General features: G+C 36.0%; 1 pseudogene; it reads right to left on the minus strand.

Annotated features, from left to right (window-relative positions):
* Positions 1–356: 356 nt before the first annotated feature.
* On the minus strand, positions 357–2,615 carry LOC149220456 (cullin-1 pseudogene; annotated as a pseudogene).
* Positions 2,616–21,355: the final 18,740 nt, after the last annotated feature.

The following is a 21,355-nucleotide window of genomic DNA, read 5'->3' on the forward strand; positions in this document are numbered from 1 at the left end:
TGACACTATTCTTAGTACAATACACTACATAGAATAATAAATATGATACCAAAAAATGTTCCACAAAATTTATATTCTCAAAATTATTATAACTTCCATGAAACTTCCCAAATACCTATTTACAACAATTTTGAATTTCCTTGTACAGATCCTCCAAAATAAAATATGATAAATAAAATGGAACAAAAAACTTTCTCTCAACCCAAGAATGGACATTGATACCACTTCTTTTCTTCCTGAAAGATATCCAATCTAGTTTAAATGATACATTAAATGATACGAAAATAAAGAACAACAGAGTGAAAACGCAAAACCAACGCATTCAACACCTTTCCGTGCTATCTTCATAGGCTTCTTCAAGGTATATATCTTAACAAATCCACCTCTTTTTTGTCTCGTTCTAAGAACTCCCTTTTAACCAAATCTTCAATCCGCCTTTTAATTTGCATGAAATCTACCTTGAATAGCCCTTCAAGTTCCTGAGCACATTCACTCACAAGTATTTTGTATTGTAAAGCCTTTTTTGCCTTCATAATGCGTACTATCGATGCATCAATAACAAAACGTCTGTCCTTATGAATATCCTCCTCCGATGATGATTTTTTCTTGTCGCTCAGCAGTGGCATTGGAAGTTTTATCTTCCCTTTTTTATCTGTAAAATTAAAATTGATTTTGAAGTCATCTGATGCAGTTACCGTGGTTGTATCTGGAACCTTGAGAAGAATTTTGTACTTGTCACAGGCCAGTGAATATAGAAGTCCATCAATTTCTTCCTCTGCCAAATTCAAGTGCTTTTTGATGTTGGAATAACTCAACTTTTCAGAGGCATTGAACAACAATAATATTGCTGTTTGGCAAGTTGTTGCTATCAGTTTTATTGATGTTCTATCAAACTTACCAATTATAGTACAGGATCCCAAGGAATATATCCATTTAAGTTTTTGATGTTGGGCTTCTGCGGAATAATAGTCTGTAAATGCTTCAACACATCCAACCATCTCTGGAGGTAAATTAATGTGAGGGCACTTGTATGTTGGCCAAAATCTAGTTGTCAGCACTGTAGCTGTAAACTCCATTCCCAGATGTATATTTCCATTATTTTTAAGATATGTATCGAATTTACTTTGTCTCTCCTGGGATCCTGTCCAATCCGTTAACATACCAGCAATCTCTGACGTTAATTGATCACCAAATTTCTGCTTCAGCTTTGACAATATGATCTGCACATAACCAATATTTGCACGTTTGCCGAGCAGAATTCTACGAGTTAGTTTTTCTCCGTAGGATTCAACAAACCGATCTTTATCCCAGATATACTCTACAAATTCCACCACATTTTCAATTACATCGTCTCTGCTCAACGTTTCATTGCTGCTATCCTCTTCAAGTACAGTATCACAAAGTGTAGCCAGCCACTCAGCACTGCTACTTCCTGCAATTCCTTTATTACAGAACACCTCAAATACTTGTTTCAAAACGCTGGAAAAAATATTATTCTCCTGAAAGACATCAACATCATATTTCGTATACTGGTCCCGTAATTCTATAACCTTCCTCACAAACGCAAACACTTCCCGCAACAATAAACTTTTATCCCTTCTGCCTGCATTCTGCTTTAGCACAGCATCTTCAGCTTGTTTAACAGGTGATGTTACTTCACTAATAACATGCTGCTTAAAAATATTTTCAATTGATTCCCATCCATTAGGTACACTATCAAATAGCCTCCCCATCCTCAAAATATCTTTATATCTATGTTCCCTTAGCAAGGAAGCGCATCTTGAATGTTCATCCTCAAGAAGATATGTCATCAAATGGGAAAACAATACATTCTTTACATTCTCTAATACCTTTTGCTCGCTGCTCTTATGCAAATATCTTGCAACTCTGTCCTTCTCGAGTATGAAAGCTTCATCCACCCTTGACATATAGTCCGTATAGGAATCTTCTAAAATCCATGAAGAAGCCTTCCGAGAGTAGAAATCTGCAGTATGTTCCAACATGGCCACTTCAAAATCATTTGTATAGAAATCCATGTCAACCTCCAGAAAAATGGCGACAATATCTTTCAAAAGGGTCTCATCTCTTGGCTCTCCTTCGCGCTCTTCATCAATAAGAACAATCGCCGCATTCTTCACATTAATTCGGATTTCCCGAAAAACAAGGTCTCGGAAGTACTCGATTCCAACTTCTCTGACTGAAAGAACGGAGGGATACCGGACATCCAAATGTTGGAAGAAAGCGAACATGGAACGGAGCATGGCCTTGAAAATTTTCCAGCGTTTGATAAGTTCTCTCGGCAACAATTGGTCATCAGTCTGTTCCCTCAAAGCCGGTGAAACCGTTAAGGTTATGTACTCTTTAATGGAATCCCTGTATCTATTATAGAGTTCCGGTTTCTCGCGAATATAGTAGACGACAGTGTAAATAGCCATTTTGTCGTCCACACGCACCTCAAAGTTGACATCTTCTTCCAACAGGCTACTCAGCTGTACGATAGCTTTGTAAATAAAAGCCCAACCTTCTTCCAGATCAAACCTCTTGTCTTTCACGGCCCTGTTGACAATAGCCCATCCTTCCTGCACGTTTAGGATACTTCCACTGCTCCTCGTCATTTCGAAACCAAAGCTAACTGTTTTCTTAGGGAGAGAATACTTGGTTATCAGAAGGTATGATAGCAGAGTACGCGCTCCACTCTAGAGAAGGTTGAGAATCTGTTTGTGGTAAACGAGTGATTGCAACTTTGTATTTATAATATCGTTAAGGCTGGGTTATGTGGGCCCGGCATGTGAATGTCCCGTCGGCAGGTTACGTCGCGTGTTCATGATATTTATTTTAATTTCATTTCATTATGCCCATAATTAGAATAATAATAATAGAGAAGTAAACTATATGGTGCTATTTTTAAACTATATATATTTATATTTTATTTTTTTTAAGATTATTTTAAGTAATTTTTCATATTATCTTATATTATGATGAGAATATGCGTTTGTTCTATTTTTAATATATTATATTTTTGTGTAAATTAGAGTCTCCACAAATTAGTAAGGCCTTTTTCTCCCATATACCATGATTTTTATGTTTATATAAATGGGACTATATATGATTTTTATGTTTATATAAATGGGAGTATATATAAGAGAAAGTCACACTTTATTAAAGGGAATCTACAATGGTGCTCATAAATAGTGGGGATTGACAAGGAATTATGTGTTTGTTCTAGCTATACTATGGCATGATGTTTATGGTCAATAAAATGGGTGAATCCATAATGGAGTGAGATTTTCTCTTACTAACATAATGGTTGATTATTCATATGTTAATGAGACAATCAACATAAGGCAACCTACTTACTCCACCTCCACCTAGATCCTTATAGTTATTGAAATGGGGTATTTGTAAGGGAGTGAATCGTTATATTAAAACAATAATTGATTTATTGATTTGCGATAAGGGGCATCCAAAAAGGAGTGATGCCTCCCACTAACATAGTGGGCATCCGCAAGGAAGTGGTGCTTCCCACTAACATATTGGGCATCATTTGACGAAAATGAAGGCACCCACAAGGATATGGCCTCTCCTTGTAACATAATGGTTGATTGGATACATGATGAGTATGTGGTATGTTTGTATTTTCAAAGATACACTTTGCAAGTTTTTTATGAGATGTTATTGGGATAAAATTACATAATTAAGCAAAAAACTCATAATGCATTGCCAAAAGCTCACTATTAAGCATGGAACTTGAGAAAAATCTCATAGTGTGTTGTCAAAAATTCATAATAGCATTGAACTCATACACAACTTATGTTGAGAAATGGCAACAAGAAATTGCAATTTAGTTTGTCCTTGAATTAAACTGAGAATTAAAATCGAATTCTATTCTCATAGCAACTTGTAAATAGTTAATTAAGTTTAATTAACTTAATTAGCATAAGAATTTCGAGTTGGGATTCTTTCTGGAGGCATGTATGTGTTATCCGTAAGTTTTAGGGGTCCAATATGAGTCTAAATTGAGTTGTAAATTAGATAACTGAGTGTACTGAGTTATGTTCAGTTAAATTAGTTCCAAATTGTTTGTGGAACTAATAAAGAGTTAACAGTCAGTTGGTGCACTAGTGCATCCACAAGTGTCACTGTAGTTAACTGAAGATTCCCTCATCAGAAATTCATGCATGTCAATTCTTAAAAAGACCCAGTTGAGACTAGAGTGCAGGGACAATATACTATGAGTTGTGTGATTTACTGAGTTGTATAGATCATGCATGTAAATAGAGAAGAACATATCTTTAGATTACACGGTTTTGGAAGGATGAATTCCCTTTAAATACAGGCTATTCATCCTAGGAATTATGCAAGAGATTCGAGGCTTTGAGAGCTGCTAAATAGGCTAAGGATTTGGCTTGAGCTAGCTTTTGAGCTGAGAGAGTTGAGCATACTTGTACGGAATTGCTCTGGTGAAAACAAGCTTTGTATTTTCACTCATATTTCTGATATGCAAGACAGATAGAGGGGTTTTGAGCATTGGCTTTCCCTAGATACATGTTGTGTCTTCTTCTTGTTCATATTCTTTTCATCGATCTATTGGCTTTCGCTAGTTGAAAGTAGAAGTAGATTCTTGTCCTGTTCTTCAGTAAAATGCATGAGCTTGTGAATCTATAGGATTTTCTACATGATATCAGAGCTAAGAATAATATGCTAGATGAGATTTCGAAGTTTTTATTTTTGGGTTACAGGTGAAATTTGAATTTTCAATACATACTTCTAGATCGGCTCATGGCGTTCTACAGTTTGTGGCTCGAGTATGTCTTGGAAGGAAACTTGAATTTTATAGCCTGGAGGGACAAGATAGAGGCTGTGCTAGAGGATAATGGCTTGAAATGATTCGTTGATCAAGAAATTCCTAAGCCAAGAACATTAGATGCACAAAATTTGGCCGAACGGAAGAAGTGTGTGCCGAAAGCGAGGCAGATAATCCTTGAGGGAGTTTGAGACCACATTATCTTGAGTCTAAATGGAAAGTAAACTCCATACGCTATGTGGAAAACATTGATGGCCTTGTATCAGGACAACCATGACCAAAGGAAACTGGCATTGAAGGACAAACTGCGAAAAATCAAAATGGAGAAAGGAGAGACTATTCAAAAATACTTGACCAAGTTCACTCAATGTCGTGATGAACTTGGAAGTGTTGGAATCATGGTTGCCGAGGATGATCTAGTGAGTCTTACTCTTCTAGGGCTCCCAAAGAGTTGGCATAATTATCAGGACTCTGTCAATGTTCGGGAGAAGCTGTTGGATTAGGAACGATTGTGGTGGGATTTGATGTAGGAGGAGATTAGGAGGAACAACAAACATGGCTCTTCAACAAAGATGGATGATGAAGAGAATCATGCCTTAATGGTTAAGTCGAAGAAGGGGAAAGGGAAAGATTCTCATTCAAAATTGGATTCTTATCATGGAGGTAAGATGAAATACATGATGAAATTTAAGTGGTTTCATTGTCACAAGCTGGGCCATTTTGATGCAAATTGTCGACTCAAGAAGTCCAAGAAGAAGTCCTAAGGAGGAGCAACGGGTGAGGCTTTGGTGTCTCAATTCGAATTAGAGTTTTCCCTCATTGCATGCATGGTATCACAAAAGATGTTGAGTGTATGTTACTTATACAGTGAAGCTTCATTCCACATGACTGGTGAAAAGGATTTATTTAGTGACGTGGAGGAGAAATATCTCAAGATGCATATCGAGATGGGTGACGATGGGAAGTATAGTGTTACTGAATTGGGAACGATTACTTTTCAGAGGAGTCATGGGGCTCCAATCACCTTGAAGAATGTTATGTATGTGCCCGGGCAGAAGAAGAACTTGGTATTTATTTCCATCCTTGAGGATAGAGGCTTTCATGTGATCTTCTTGAAAGGAAAGTTGTTCTTTCAACACATAGCCACGGGTCAAGTAAAGAATATAGGGATTCAGATGAAGAATATTTATAAGTTGGAGGTAAAGGAGAGTGCTTCTTTGAGAACAAAATAAGATAGAGTGGAGAGCCGAGACGTTGGCAAGTTTTAGAACAGGCGATTGGGCCACCTGCATCATGGGGCTTTGAATATATTACAACAGATCTCTATCTGTCTTCCCAAAGGTACACTTGAGCTAGTTGATATATGCAAGGGGTTTACTCTAGGAAAATACACCAAGTCTTCCTTTCATTATATAGACAGTCGAGCAGAGGATATTCTAGAGCGAGTCCATTAAGATGTGTGTGGACCATTCTCAGCAACATCCACGACCAAAAACAGGTATTATGTTATATTTGTTAATGAATTTTCTCGAAAATGCTTGATATTTTTCATGCAGAAAAAGGATCAAACTTTCAAAATGTTTTGTGAGTTTAAAGAATTGGTGGAGAAAGAGTGAGGAAATAAGGTTAAAATTATACGAAGTGATACCACAAGGGCACTTCTCAGTATGAATTATGGTACAAATGGATAGAGGGAGTGAAGTTTCAAGGCTTCACCGATGTAGATTGGGCAAGGATTCCATCGGACCTGAAGAGCACATTAAGAGGGATCTTCAGTATTGGGTCAGAGACAATCTCTTGGTACAACAAGAAACAAAGATCGGTTGCAGTCAATTCGGTAGAGGAAGATTACATGGGTGCCAGTTAGGCAGCATGTGAAGCCATCTTGATGAGGAAGATCCCGGATGGTTTATTTGGTGAGAAGATGGATCCAATTGTGATTTATTGTGATAATTAGAGTTGTATCAAACTTCCTAAAAATCTAGTTTGCTATGATTGGTCCATGCATATTGATATATGATATCATCATCTCAGAGATTGTGTATTGAGGTGGATTATGTTTTTTGAGTACATTCCCACAAATAAGAAATATGCTAATATTTTGACAAAGGCATTGTCAATATGTAAATTCAAGTTTCACAGAGATAGGATTTAGGCATTGCAAAAACGCTAACTTCCTCAGATCATAAATCCGAAAATATAGCGAGACAAAACATTATATCAAAAATTCCACAATGACTTGTTTGGAGCAGTGAAACCCTAGAATCCAAAGCTCTCATACCAAATGTTATGAAACCAGCTCACAAAAAGATAGAAAAGATAGATAAGCGCCTTAGAAATAAGCCTCTTTGAGGGGGAAACCTCCTTTACATTACACAAATGAACAATTCTTTGATGATACAAATGAGAAGATCTCCTTTCTATATATAGGAGCTTAAGGGGTCATAGTATAATCAGAGCCAACATAACACTAATAATGTAAGGGCACAATAATAACAATATGGGGGCTACATAGGCACAAAAATGTAATAAGGGGGTTGTACTAATAACAGTAAGGGTTACACTAGTAGTATAGGGACCTAACAACTACTCTGTAGTATAAATTTCTTATTGTCTCGTAATCCATTCATTTCCATATAAATTTTGATTCTCTATTTTTACATTAAGTACTATGTTTCAAGCTTTGTTTTGATTGCCTTTTTTTGCAATTGTTGCTCAGTTTCTTTGTAGACCATAAACAAGTCCTTGAAAAAAAAATTAAAACAGAAAAAAAATCAAATTTAGATCATCTCTATTGATTCATCGAAGAATTTAGATTTTCATAATCATTCACTAAAATTAGATCTAATTTCATGCTCATTCACATGATTTTCTAGATAAAATTTACAAAGAATTTATAGAATAAGCTTGAATGCTTTCACAGAAGGTACATCTCAACACTTTCATAAACTAAATTTACCTTCTTTCTTAGAGTAAATTTGAATGTTTTCATATATTAATTTTGAATAATTTCCTAGATTAAGAGTGCATGATTTCATAGATTAATTTTACATGATTTCTTAGAATAGACTTATATGCTTTCTTAGATTAAATTTCCATCCTTTCATAGATAAGATTTATATGCTTTCATAGAATATATTTATCTTCTTTCCTAGATTATATTTTAATGATCTATTAGAATAAGAACTTATCTTCTTAGACTAATATGTCTATTTCTTTCATAGAGTGATATTTATTTCATGTTGATTTACTTCCAATAGAATTAGAAGCTAAAATCATAGCCTATAGTTTGTCGTATAGGTCATAACTTTACAAACTCAGATTGATAATTTAATGTGACATAATTTAAACCATAATTCATTGACCATACCTACAAACCTTATTGAACCAGTGTTAGAAGGATTATTATAAGATATAAAAATCAATATTCTACGATGACTAGCCATGTACATGGACACCTTGTAGGTAAGGAAGAAACCTTAAGTAGAGAGAGCCTTGGCTATATTTTACCCCAAGTGTACCATGAGGATTCCAAGAAATTTATTTCTACTTAATGTTGTATATAATTTTGTAATGTTTCATGAATCAAATAAAACTAAGAAATTTCCTTCTTTTCCAAGATTGAAGGAAGCGTATCAAGGAGCTTAGGAGAATGTGGACTCACTCTGATTCATATATTAAAGGAAACCAAGAGCACCTAGATCATCTTAGAAGGATATGAACGACAACCCTCCTTAGTATTTGGTTTTTATAACATAAAATTATCTTCTCAATCTTCGTACCAATCTTGTCCACTTATTTCAACTAGGCAAGGTTAGTGGAAATATCCAAGTCAACCTATCAACCTCGCTCATCCAACATTCCAAAACATTCCTTTAGTGCAAAACCCTCAATATACCAATCCTCCAAGATTGTAGATATCTCAAAACCAACAAAAACAAACATTACTTCCTCCTCCTCCACCAGAAAACCCATATATAGGCATTATATGATATTCTCGAAGTCAACCATAACTATATACACAATGAGCCCCTCATCTGAATGGTATGCAAGTGCAACTAACATATAAAAATTAACCATCATATGAATCTCATTCCATATATCTTCAAGAAACCATCCTTAGCACATGAATTGGGTTATTGCTACCAATCCAATATAGCATTCAATTTCTAAAATGGAAGATACCATCCCACAAAAAACAATTTGTCAACCAAACTCATCATATCTCGAAAGAATAAACCTGAATAAATGTTCCACCTCTATGGAAAATGAACTTCTAGTGGCTTAAGAGTTTATGTGTCAAGATACCTATCCTATGGGAAATCAAGGATATTTCCATTTATAAGTAGTTCATCAAGGAAGAATGCCTAAAGAGGTATGGGAAATCAAGGATATTTCCATTTATAAGTAGTTCATCAAGGAAAAATGCCTAAAGAGGTATGAAAGGATGAAGAGAAACTCCCATGTAGTCAACATAATAGGAAAAATTGCGAACCATACGCTTGGCAAGTTTTTTATCCCAAGGTATTTGGATCTAGGAACAATGTAGTAAATGTATAGATCATAAAAATTATGGTCTATAATGCACTGATAAACATAGGGGAATCCATTATATCTTGACCAAGCATACCATGGTTAGATTATGACTCTCACGATTGATGAAAGATAAATCCACTATAGTCCTATTTGTATATAGATCAATATTGAATATTAAGGGAGTATTGGAGTATGTGTAAATATCTTTTGATTCCTATAAATATACTGTTGATTTCATTGTCTTAGAACCCACATATAAAATGAATGGGTACCCTCTTGTCCTAGGAAATACCATGGTTGGAAATAATTAATTAATACACATTAGATGTGGAGTAGGAAGTGTGACCATTACCAATGGTCAATACTAAAAATATTTTTTCGTATATCCCCATAATTAGCAATCAATTATGGGAAAATTACCCATCTAAGTGGAATATGAATAAGAGTCAATAGAGAAATTTATTTATCCTCTCGTTAGTATTAAGACAATTTTGGCTAGAAAAAGGTATATTGAATACACCTTTGTTTCCAGTTTTGTACAATACATGTATCCTTATATAATAAAACTTTAGGTTTTTTTAATTTGAATAGCTACCTTAGTTAGGATATCTTTCTAATGAAGAAAGGGGTTTATGGAGTGTTGGGTGAAGGAATTGCACTGGAGCAAACTCCTCAACACTTAATTATCAACCCGGGGTTTCGTAAACTTAGAGACGAAGCACAGGTAATTCCAAAAATGGTATGAACTTTTCTAATTTCTAATCCTACTTCTTAAAGGAAATTCTTTGCAGAATCTGATAGAAAGTGATTGAAAAGGCAATTAACACCAAGGCAACTTGTTAAGCCCCTATACTACTAGTGTAACCCCATATTGTTATTAGTACAACCCCCTTACTATATTTTTCTACCAATGTAGTCACCATATTGTTATTATTGTGCCCCATAGAAGCCCACTATTGTTATTATTGTGCCCTTACATTATTATTGTTATATCGGCTCTAATTATATTATGACCCCTTAGACTCCTATACATAGAAAGGAGGTCTTGTCATTTGTATCATCCATGAATTGTTCATTTGTGTAATGTAAAGGAGTTTTCCCCTTGAAGAGGCTTATTTCTAAGGCATTGGTATATCTTTTCTATCTTTTTGTGAGATGGATTCATAACATTTTGTATCAGAGCTTTGGATTCTAGGGTTTTCCTGCTACAAATAGGTCATCGTGGAATTTTCACTATAACGTTTTTCCTACGATGTTTCAGAAGCAAAAAAAACCCATTTTAGATGAACTCACGTTGAATCTCGAGTTCGATTTTCAAATATTTTCTCACTATATTTTTGGATATATGATATGAGGAAGTTAGGGTTTTTGCAAGCTCTAGAATTTCAACTAAAATAGGTCATCGTGGGATTTTCACTATAACTCTTTCGCTACAAATTTGAAAAATCTAAAACAAAAACCCATTTGAGAAGAAATCCTTCTAAACCTCAGCTTCGAATTTTAGATCCTATCTCACTATAGTTTCAGAGATATAGTCTGAGGAAGTTAGGGTTTTGGCAGCCCCCAAATTACCTTCCAAATAGGTAACCATGGGAAGATCATCATAACTGTCTCTCTGAGCATCAGATTGCAATTTCATAAGGAGTTACAAAAGGAGGACAGGGTGTAGTTTCTTGTGTGTATTTTCAAAACCAGAGGTGAAAACAGTGACACGTGGAACTTCATACAAGTTCGCTATTCTGAAAAGGTAGATAATTAGGTCAGCTTGGGAGAGTGTGCATAACACTTTCTTGGAGAATCCAATTTTGATCAGATTAGTGGTATTAGAAAGAGGACACAGAGGGCTACTGTAGGTTGCAATTTTAGAACTGGAAGAGCTGAAATTGCAAAGTTATAGTCATTTCAAGATCGAGCTACTAAAATCAAGAAAAGGCGATATGAGGAAGTTGATGGCAAGGATCCGGTAAATTAGATACTACAGATGGAGCAATATTTTGATCTACATGAGGTGCAACTATTACAAAGGTATGTATTGCATCTCCATATTTAGAACCGGATCAATTTTTATGGTATAAAGGGCTTTGTTCTCGTAAACCACTTGTTACGTGGTCAATTTTCATGGAGGAAATGATAGCACATTATGAGGATACAAAGAGAAACACCTTCTTTAGCCAATTGATAAATCTCAAACAAAAGTGTTCAATGGAAGAGCACATTGATGACTTTCAAAAATTGAATATAAGGGTAAATGATATTCTAGAGAACCAAAGGATTGATACCTTCATAGGTACGTTAAAGTATAACATTCAACATGAGGTTTGTCTTTGGAAACTAATTCATTAGAGAAGGCATTCAAGTGGGCAAGAAAAATTGAAAGTGAAATTATGGAAACAAGGAATCCCACCACTCACAACTATAATTATGGAAGTGTTTCTTCTCCTAGCCTTCCACAACCTACAAGGTTTACAGGACGACAATTGAAAGAAAAAAGAGAAAAAAGGCTTTGTTACAATTGCGATAGAAAATGCACTAAAGGTCATAAGTGTGTTGAGAAGAAATTATTTTACATAGAGTATGAAGAGGAGGAAGAAAAGGATCAAGAAACATTAAAAGAAGAGGATATACTCTAGGACCCAACCCTAGAGAAAGAAGAAATGAATCCGACCATATCTTGTAAAGCATTGGCAAGAATTACCACTCCTCAAACTCTTAAGGTAGAAGGACATATCAAGAATAAAAAGGTTCAAGAAGTGAAATATCACATCGAGAAAGAAGAAATGAAGCCAACCATATCTTGTAATGCATTGGCTGGAATTACCACTCCTCAAACTATCAAGATAGACAAACATATCAAGAAGAAAAATATTCAAGAAGTGAAAGATCACATTGATCATCAAGAAATGAATTCGACCATATCTTGTAAAGCATTGGAAGAAATTACCACTCCTCAAATTCTTAGGATAAAAGGACATATCAAGAAGAAAAAGGTTCTAGTGAAATATCACATCGAGCATCAACAACAAGTTCTCCAACTTTTAAAGGATAATGCCACTTTGGTGCAGAATTGAATGAAATAACATGTATATCAACATCGCAGTGAAAAAAGTTTTGATGTAAGTGATTGGGTATTTTTACAGCTTCATCTCAAGCAAGTTATTTATAAGAAGGAAATGTTGGCAATACTACATGCACTTAAGAAATGGTGACCTTACCCAATGGGAAGACACTTCAAGGTAAAAAGGGATCATGATAGTCTTAAATACATTTTAGAATGAATATTATCTTTAGAAGAATAGAAAAAATGGGTCACAAATATGTTGGATTATGACTTTGACGTCATCTACAGAAAAGGGAAGAAATTTTTTGTTGCAAATGCATTGTCAAGAAACGATGAGGGTGTGGAAGCACTATTTTGTGCTATTTCTATTATCCAACCATATTGGATAAAAAAAGCGAGGGATGAATGTAAGAATGAAAAAGGAGTGTGGCCACTGATTCAAAAATTGCAGAATATCCCAATTCAAACAATACTGCCAAAAATTGAAGAGAAAGGAAAAATCATATTGGAACATGGAGCAGTCATAGAAACAAGAACCTGACAGCGACGAAATTGATCAATTTTAGAATATCTCATCAAGTGGAAGAACTTACCCACTGAATATTCCACATGGGAGGACAAGAATTTTATACAGAAGGATCAAGAACTACTCAAGTATTGAGGACAATAGTTTTTGAAGGAGAGGGGCATGTTAGGCCCCTATACTACTATTGTAACCCCTTATTGTTATTATTACAACCCCCTTATTATATTGTTGTACCCATGTAGTCGCCATATTGTTATTATTATGCCCCATAGAAGCCCACTATTATTATTATTGTGCCGTTACTTTATTATTGTTATGTCGACTCTGATTATATTACGACCCCTTAGAATCCTATATATAGAAACGAGGTCTTATCATTTCATTTGTGTAATGTAAAGGAGGTTTCCCCCTCGAAGAGGATTATTTCTAAGGTGTTGATCTATCTTTTCTATATTTTTGTGAGCTGGTTTCATAACACAACTCTAGTGCTGGAATGGAAAAGACAATTTGCAAGTAAATCAAGTAAAGAAATCCCACACAATGGAAACAATCTTAAATGCTGGAATGAAATGCTTTGTTCATATTTAAATGGATTGTAAATAGTTTGAAAAGTGGGTCCTTGCAGAATATTATCTTCCGTTTGATCTTCATCTCACACAAACAACCTGTGCACTGTTGCGATCTGCTTTCACTAGTGCAGGTACAGTATTTCTGTGTAAGAGTATATTTGACCTTCCTTACTGAAGACTTATCTCTGAGTCAAGGTGCTCTAAGATTCAAGCCTTAGAGCACACTGTTTATGTGTCAAGATACTTTCTCTTACACCGAAACAGAGTTCCCTTTACTCAGTTCCAAAATTACTTTTGAAAGATGAAAGATGTGATGGAAAATAGTTGTAATTGTAAACGAAATTTTGAAGTAAGCTATCTATTAAAAAGGAAATGCTTCAACTCATTTAACATTGCAGAGGAAATAAACTTCATGCGATAAAAGCGCTTTAAAAGAATTGAATAGTAGCTTAAGTACTTTGCATGTGTTAATCAATGTTGGTACTTTTCCCACAATGATGATATTCTTTGCAAGTATAATGTGGTAACTGCTTCCAGATCTTTTAGAGATGAAATTTTAATACCAAAAATAGTTACACAATTAATGGATCATTTCTTGTGAAATAACTTAAAGTAAAATGCAAGTAAGTGATTAAATGTTTGCTTCAACGAATGACTAAACTAGGGTGCAAGTAATAGCTTGCACTGGTGCAGGAAGGAGTTCCTTGCACAATCCATTTGAAAGTGAATTATAACAAAAAACAAGAGTAAAGGAAATGCAAGAAAGATATATCATAATTAAAACAAGAACAACTACTATTCAAACCATGGATCCGTTTGACACATAGGCAACAGAAGATATTTTAATTCAGAACTTAAAGATTAACGATTAAACTATTACATCACACAACTGCAAAAGAAATAACCACACTGTCTTTCTGAATAACGAAAGCGAGAAAGGTAAACAATCTGGGTTGGTTGGGCCCTAGCCAACCACCTCGTTCCCCTTCTAAGGAACAAAAGCGATCAACACTTCAAAAATACATCAAACATGAATTTAAATGTTGCGCATGCAAATCATAACGGTTCCTTGTATTACTTGATTTGGAAATTGCATTACAGAGCAGTCCAGCCCTAGAGCAAGGTGATAAACATATTCCATAAACAAAAATGTAGTTAATGGTTCGCTAGCTTCCTATCTATGATCTACATCATATATATCCTTTTGTCTCCAGGCCATTTACACTAATTACATATAATTGTAGTTCAAGTCTCTTGGTTGAACAGGCTTATAAAACCGAAATTACAACTTTGGCGAGCGGTTATAAATATGCTTGATCGTAACCTAACTTTAGAGAAAAATCCCTAAATGTGCGCCACCTATTATCCTACTTGAATTCATCAGTCGTTAGACACGCAGTCGAAGATTGAGATCCATCCTTCTGGAAGATAACTTCTCGGAAATCTCAGATAGTTGTGGTGCAGGAATCTACCTACACTAGTCAACCCATTCATCATTAATACTAAGTTCCATGGCTACTCTAGAAAATCAATATGAATATGAGTTACAAAAAATATGTAAATAGGCACGAAATCTATATAAAAATATTAATAAAGTGTTGTAATAAATCTTAATATAAAATATGAGCATGTGCAGGGAAAGTGTAACCATCTTGTACTAGTTCAAGAAAGAAAGGTCTTTTATTAAGACAAAATAGAGGTTGATATTGATGGAAATGGGATATAAAATAGGGCAATTTAGGATACCAACATCCTCCCATCCCTTATTTGTTGTGTGTCCTCACACAACATTTTACCTCTTCAAAAAACCTTCAAAAATGAATGGCCAGCTCTTTAGTTCTACACTTGAATGTTTATTCATGTCTTTACTATCCTTGGCTTCTTGTCTCGGCCTTTTTGCAACTACTTAGTCACCTTCTTCAGGCATCTATAGCATCTGGAAGCTCAGTTTTTCCATACCTTTACCCGCTGCTTCTGCCGTTTTACTTCTACCAGTAACTCCACCTCACTCTATTTCTTCCAACTCTGCTCTTTCATGACCTGGTTCAAAGCTTCTAGGTTATGGACTTGTTGTTCCAGGTCCACTATTTTGTTATTGAGGAAGAGAGTGGACGATGTCATGCTAAGGTCTTCGGGTGTGAACGCCTTTTCTGCCATGAACTTATCATCAAGGTCAAGGCTATCAAAAGTCTCCCTTATGACATTGTCGGGGGTTTCTATGCTCGGGGTTTTGTTGTCACTGAGGGTTTGGATGCCCTCACCAATCTCTGTGCCAGGGGTTTCAGTACCCTATGCACCTAATTTCTTTGGGCTCTTAACACCTTGTTCTCCTAGTTTCTCAGGGGATTCAACGCCCTGTCCTTCCAAATCAATAGGGGTTTTAGTTCCCTGTTCTTCTACCATTGTCGGGACTTTAGCACCCTGCCCTTTGAACATCACAAGGTATTTAATATCTTTCCCTTTTAAAACCACAGGGTCTTCAATGTTTGAATCTTTAGAAATCACAGGGTCTTCAATGCCCTGACCTTCAAAAACCGCAGGGTCTTCAGTACCCTGATCTTCAAAAATATCAGGGTATTCAGTGCCCTGCTCCTCGAAATCATTGAGGGTCTCCACATCTAGTTCGCTGAAATTGTTAGGAGGCTCTTCATGTTGTTCCTCTTCATCCTCCTCTGCTTGGACTTCGTCAGTGTTCGGTGTTGACGTTGTCTTTCTGCTCCCTAGCTTGTTGATAAATGTTGACAACGAAATGTCATCTTCTACATTCTCCTCATCCTCCACAGTGTGTGCCAGTATGTCTGTGAGCACCGAGAGATTATGAATTGTGGGGGAGACTTGGTGCAACTCGTCAATCACAATGGGAGAACTCGATTGGTTTGATCCTTGGCTAACAATTTTCCTCCTCATTGACGTCCTAGTTTTCCTTTTCTTTGCTACAGGTGGAGTGTTTTCAATGGCCCTCTTCTCTTCTTGCACTAGTGAGCCTTTACTTTTCCACTTGCTAGGAGACAATGTCTCCGCCTTTCTCTTCTTACTTGCACTTGTGCTAGCAAGCTCTTCTACACCCCTTGCTCAGAATTCTTTCAGAAATGCCTCACACATTATTCCCTTCTCTAATTTCTTCTTGACTAGCATTGTAATGAATCCATGATGGCAGAGTTTTTTTGCAACCTGGCTTGCACTTCCTCTCTACACATTTTTCGCCATCTTTTCAAGGCTCTTGAGAAAGAAGTGAAGGAAATTAATCAGTTTCCCTGCCTCGAAATGTGACAGCAATCGAAGGTGGTATAAGAATGTTAGGGTATAGCATCATTCTCCTGTGACAAAATTCTGTAATATAAACAATAAATATCGCCATTTCCTAACCATGGTGGTTTGTGGAAGTCATCTTTTCTAGTCGACCTTAATCTTCTTATCGACCACAAACCAGTGCCAATGCTTCATCGCCAACCACTCCTTTTTAAGCCAACACTCCCTTGTAAGTGGCCGGCCTGTGGCTTATGAACTGAACTCTTCAGTAATTTTAAACTTTAAGGACTCGACCTTGTCTCGGCCTTCTTTGAATGTCCTTGCAAATTCTAGCACTACGGCCATGTCGAACCCGTCAAATTTTTGATGGAATGGTAGGAACCCTGATTCTTGCAATAGTGCAAGATTGTTCCTGTACTCGGCGGTTTGTTCAAGTTCACTCCTCACAGGTGCCATTTTGAACCTCCTCCACTTCACTGATCACATCCTTGAAATAACTTCAGGGTAACTCCAACGTTCACCGAGAATTTTATGTTGGAGGTTCCTCACCCTCCGTATTTTTAGACCCACTCACCCGGCTATGATGGAATAATCCCCTCCACATTGGTTGTAGATTCATGTCATCTTGTTATAGGTGAATCATGATGATTAGATGCAGTGGCGGTATAGGTGGAAGTAATGCAATGACTAGAATGATCGGATTACGGGTAGGTTAATGATGGTCAGGTAATGCGAAATAATTGCAAGGAGGGTGACTGCAAGTTATCAGACAGTGGTGCCCTTCTGTAGTCAGCATCATAATTCAATCAGACATATTTCAACATTTATTAAAAAAACATTAGATTTCAGCCTTATACATCTTGCACTTTAAAGATTTTTTTGTAGATTAGTAATTAATGAAACAAAGCATCAATTACAACATGGAATGAGATAACATATCAACACATGTGCCAAAAAAGTATAGGCCCATAAATCTTTGATAAACCATTTCAGGACTATGTAAATTCCTTTCACAGTCAACTAAATTTCTGCATCAGACCTGCTTGTACTGTTGTGCTTGCACCAAAGACTTTTACCAAACAAGAATATGATAGGACATACTTCTGTAGCTGGACTTTCTTTTTAAACAAATTCCTCATTATACAAGAAAAAAATATTTTCCATCCCTTGGTGCTTGTTGACATGCCTTCTGAATGACTGCATCAAATTCTGCAATCAACTTATGAGGGAATAAAGAAGTGGTAGAGGGGGTAAAAATTTTAGAATGACAAGAAATATTATAGCAGGGACTTCAGAAACAATATCACCAAGAGGGATAAACAAAATAGGATGTGGGAAAAAAAATCAAGGGAAAAGAGGGATTCTACGAAATCAGATAAGGGTAGTTTCTTGGAAGAAAAGGAAGGTAATTCATGGGGAATTTATAAAAGAAACTTAGTGGGAATTTTTGAAATGGAAAATACAAGAAAGACAATATTTTTACCTTGAAATCTACCCGCACTGGTGCAAGAAAAAAATAACTGCAACGGGAAGTAAGCATTTACTTGGATAAAAATGTCCATGTTAATTACCCCAAACTTGGGTAAGTGCTTGGGTTCGTGAACTTGCTTCTTCTTGGTGGCAGCCAGCATATCTAAAAATCAAGTAATAATTCCCTTTTTATTAGACTCTTTATCTTTCTACCAGCATGTTGGTTTTTAGGTTGATGCTTCTGCAATCATGTCAATCAACTGATTTTCACAATTATAGGAATTTTTACTTTTTTATACTTTTTATTTTTGTCATTTTTTTCTTTTTATTTTTCTTTCATTAATTTCTTTCAATAAGGACAAGAAGGAATCAATTCTTCAACAGGTCGGTATTATCACCTACCAACTCCTTTTCAAATGGTTGTTGGACTTGCTTCATAAAATCTCCTTTAGTAAGTGGCTAAAAATATACCTTCAATCTATGCGCATTTACTAGGAACATAGAATTCCATTCCTCAATAGTTTTGATTTCTACTGCTCCATTTTCAAACACTTTGACCACCTCATAGGGTCCCATCTAGCATGTATGGAATTTTCCTTTAAAATGTTTGAATCTTGAATCGTAAAGGAGTACCCAATCACCTGGTTGGAACTGATTTTTCTGAGTGGTCTTGTCATGCCACTTCTTATTCTGTTGTTGAACCAAGATGTTATGCTGAACAACATCCCTTCAGATTTCATCTAACTCGTTTAATTATAGAAGGACTTTTTGTGTGCTTCAGAGAGATCTAGCCCCAATTGGACTGCAGTCCTGAAAGTATTGATTTGGAATTCTATCAGTAAGAGGACTTGTTTCCCATACATCAGCTCATATGGTGTGTGTCCTGTGCTATTTATCGAAGTGGTTCTATAGGCCCATAATGCTTCTGGTAATTTGTCAGCCCAATCCTTTCTGTACATGTTTAATGTCTTTTTGAGGATGGACTCAATTACCTTGTTTGTGGACTCCAACTGACCATGGGCTTGTAGGTAATATGGTGTAGATCTTCTATGCCGTATTTTATACCGCCCCATCACACCCTGTACCATATTAGAAATAAACTGCGATCCATTGTCAGAGACACTTTCTCTAGGCACACCAAATCTAGTAAAGATTTCAGCAAAAAGAAAATCAACAACCATTCTTTCAGTAGCAAAAGGAACATATTTAGCTTCTACGCAATTTGTAAAAAAATCTGTACAAACCAAATATGTTTTTTATTTGATGATGAGGAATTTATTGGTCCTACAAAATCAATAACCCATTTTTCAAAAGGCCCAATCATAACCCAAGCATAAAGGAATTTCATTGGTTTGATTAAGCTGGCCAATTCACTGACAGCTATCACACCACTTGACATATTGTTTGGCATCCTTGAACAAGGAAGGACAAAAATAGCCAACTTGTAACACTTTGTATGAAGTCTTCTGATCGGGGAAGTGAACTCCACAAGGTTCATCATGGGCAGATTTTAAGATAACAAACACCTTTTCCTCTATTACACATCTACGGATAATGAGATCTTCTCTGATGTAAAAGAGGTGCCCTTGGATCCAAGAATATGCAGCAATTCTCTGGTTGATATTCCGCTTTTCACGAGTGGATAAGTGAGGTGGTAATTTTCCAGTGACTAAATAGTTAGCTATGTTAGAAAACCACAGAGATTTTGTTGACACAGCAAAAAGATGTTCATCAAGAAAATCATCATCAACAGGAATTGCTTCACTAGGATTATTTAATCTTGAAAGATAATTTGCTACTACATTGGATTTCCCTGGTCTATCAACAATAGTAATGTTAAATTCCTATAATAATAGTAACCACCTAGTTACCCTACTACTAGTTAATGGTTTATTCATCAAATATCTTATAGTAGAATGGTCATTATGTACAAAAACTTCATATCCTATAATATAATGTATGAATTTATTAATAGAAAAAATTATAGCTAAAAACTATTTCCCAGTAATAGTATAATTGAGTTCAACAGGTGACAAGTTTTTGCTAATGAAATAAATAGCATAAGATTGTTTGTATTCTTTTTTTCCAAAAGCTACACCAATAGCAGTATATGAGACATCAGAGGAAATATGGAATGGAAGGGACCAGTTTGGTCATCTCAAAACTAGTGCCTGAGCTAACTTTTCCTTCCATGCCTCAAACGACTGTTGGCAAGCTGTAGACCAAGAAAACTCACTATCTTTAGCCAAAAGGTGTAAAATGGGGGTACCTATCAACCTGGATACCTTTTTCAGAAATAAGATGTCCAAGAGATACTCCCGCCATGCAAATTAATCTGCTTTTATTGTCACTCAAGGCGAGATGGGCTTCTTGGTAGCTCAGAAGCACTTTTTCTAGATTCTTGAGGGCTTCTTGAAATGAATAACAAAAACAGAGAAATCATCCATATAGATTTCTACGCATTCAAGGTCAGCAAAAATAGCCAAGACTTCCCTTTGGAAGGTATCCGGGGCATTACATAGCCCAAATGGAATCAATCGATAAGAAAATGTACCCCATGGACATGTAGAAGTAGTTTTGTCTTGATCCTTGGATGTTATCTTTATCTGGTTGTATTTGCTAAAGCGATCTAGAAAGGAAAAGTACTTCTTACCAGCAAGGGTATTGAGTACCTGGTCGATGAAAGGAAGGGGGAAGTAATCTTTGAGAGTGGCTTTATTCAATTCTCTATAATCAATAAAAACGTGCCATCTCCCATATTTCTTTGGGACTAACACTAATGGAGAGACCCACTCGCTGTCAGAAATGGGATAGATAAAATAAACGTCTAAGAGTTTTTGCAATTCTTCCTTTAAAATATATCTTAGAGCTGGGTTCATTTGCCTTTGGGTTTGTCGAATAGGTCAGGCTCCATCCTGAATATAGATTTGGTGTGTAGAAGTTTTAGGAGGGATGCCATTCATATATTCATAACCCCATGCAAAGGCATCAAGATGGTTCCGCAACAAATTCACAAGCTACTCTCTTTGAGAAGGATCCAACTATAAACTGATATACAAGGATTTACCTAGACTAATCTCAACAAGTGTAGTGGTCAGGTTCAAGAGCACACAAAGGTTTTCGCTAGAGATGGTGATGATGGA

The sequence above is a fragment of the Pinus tabuliformis genome, chromosome Q (assembly GCF_031772625.1).
Source record: "Pinus tabuliformis cultivar Carrire ecotype Pingquan chromosome Q, CPIR1, whole genome shotgun sequence".
In the NCBI taxonomy this organism is placed as follows: Eukaryota; Viridiplantae; Streptophyta; class Pinopsida; order Pinales; family Pinaceae; genus Pinus; species Pinus tabuliformis.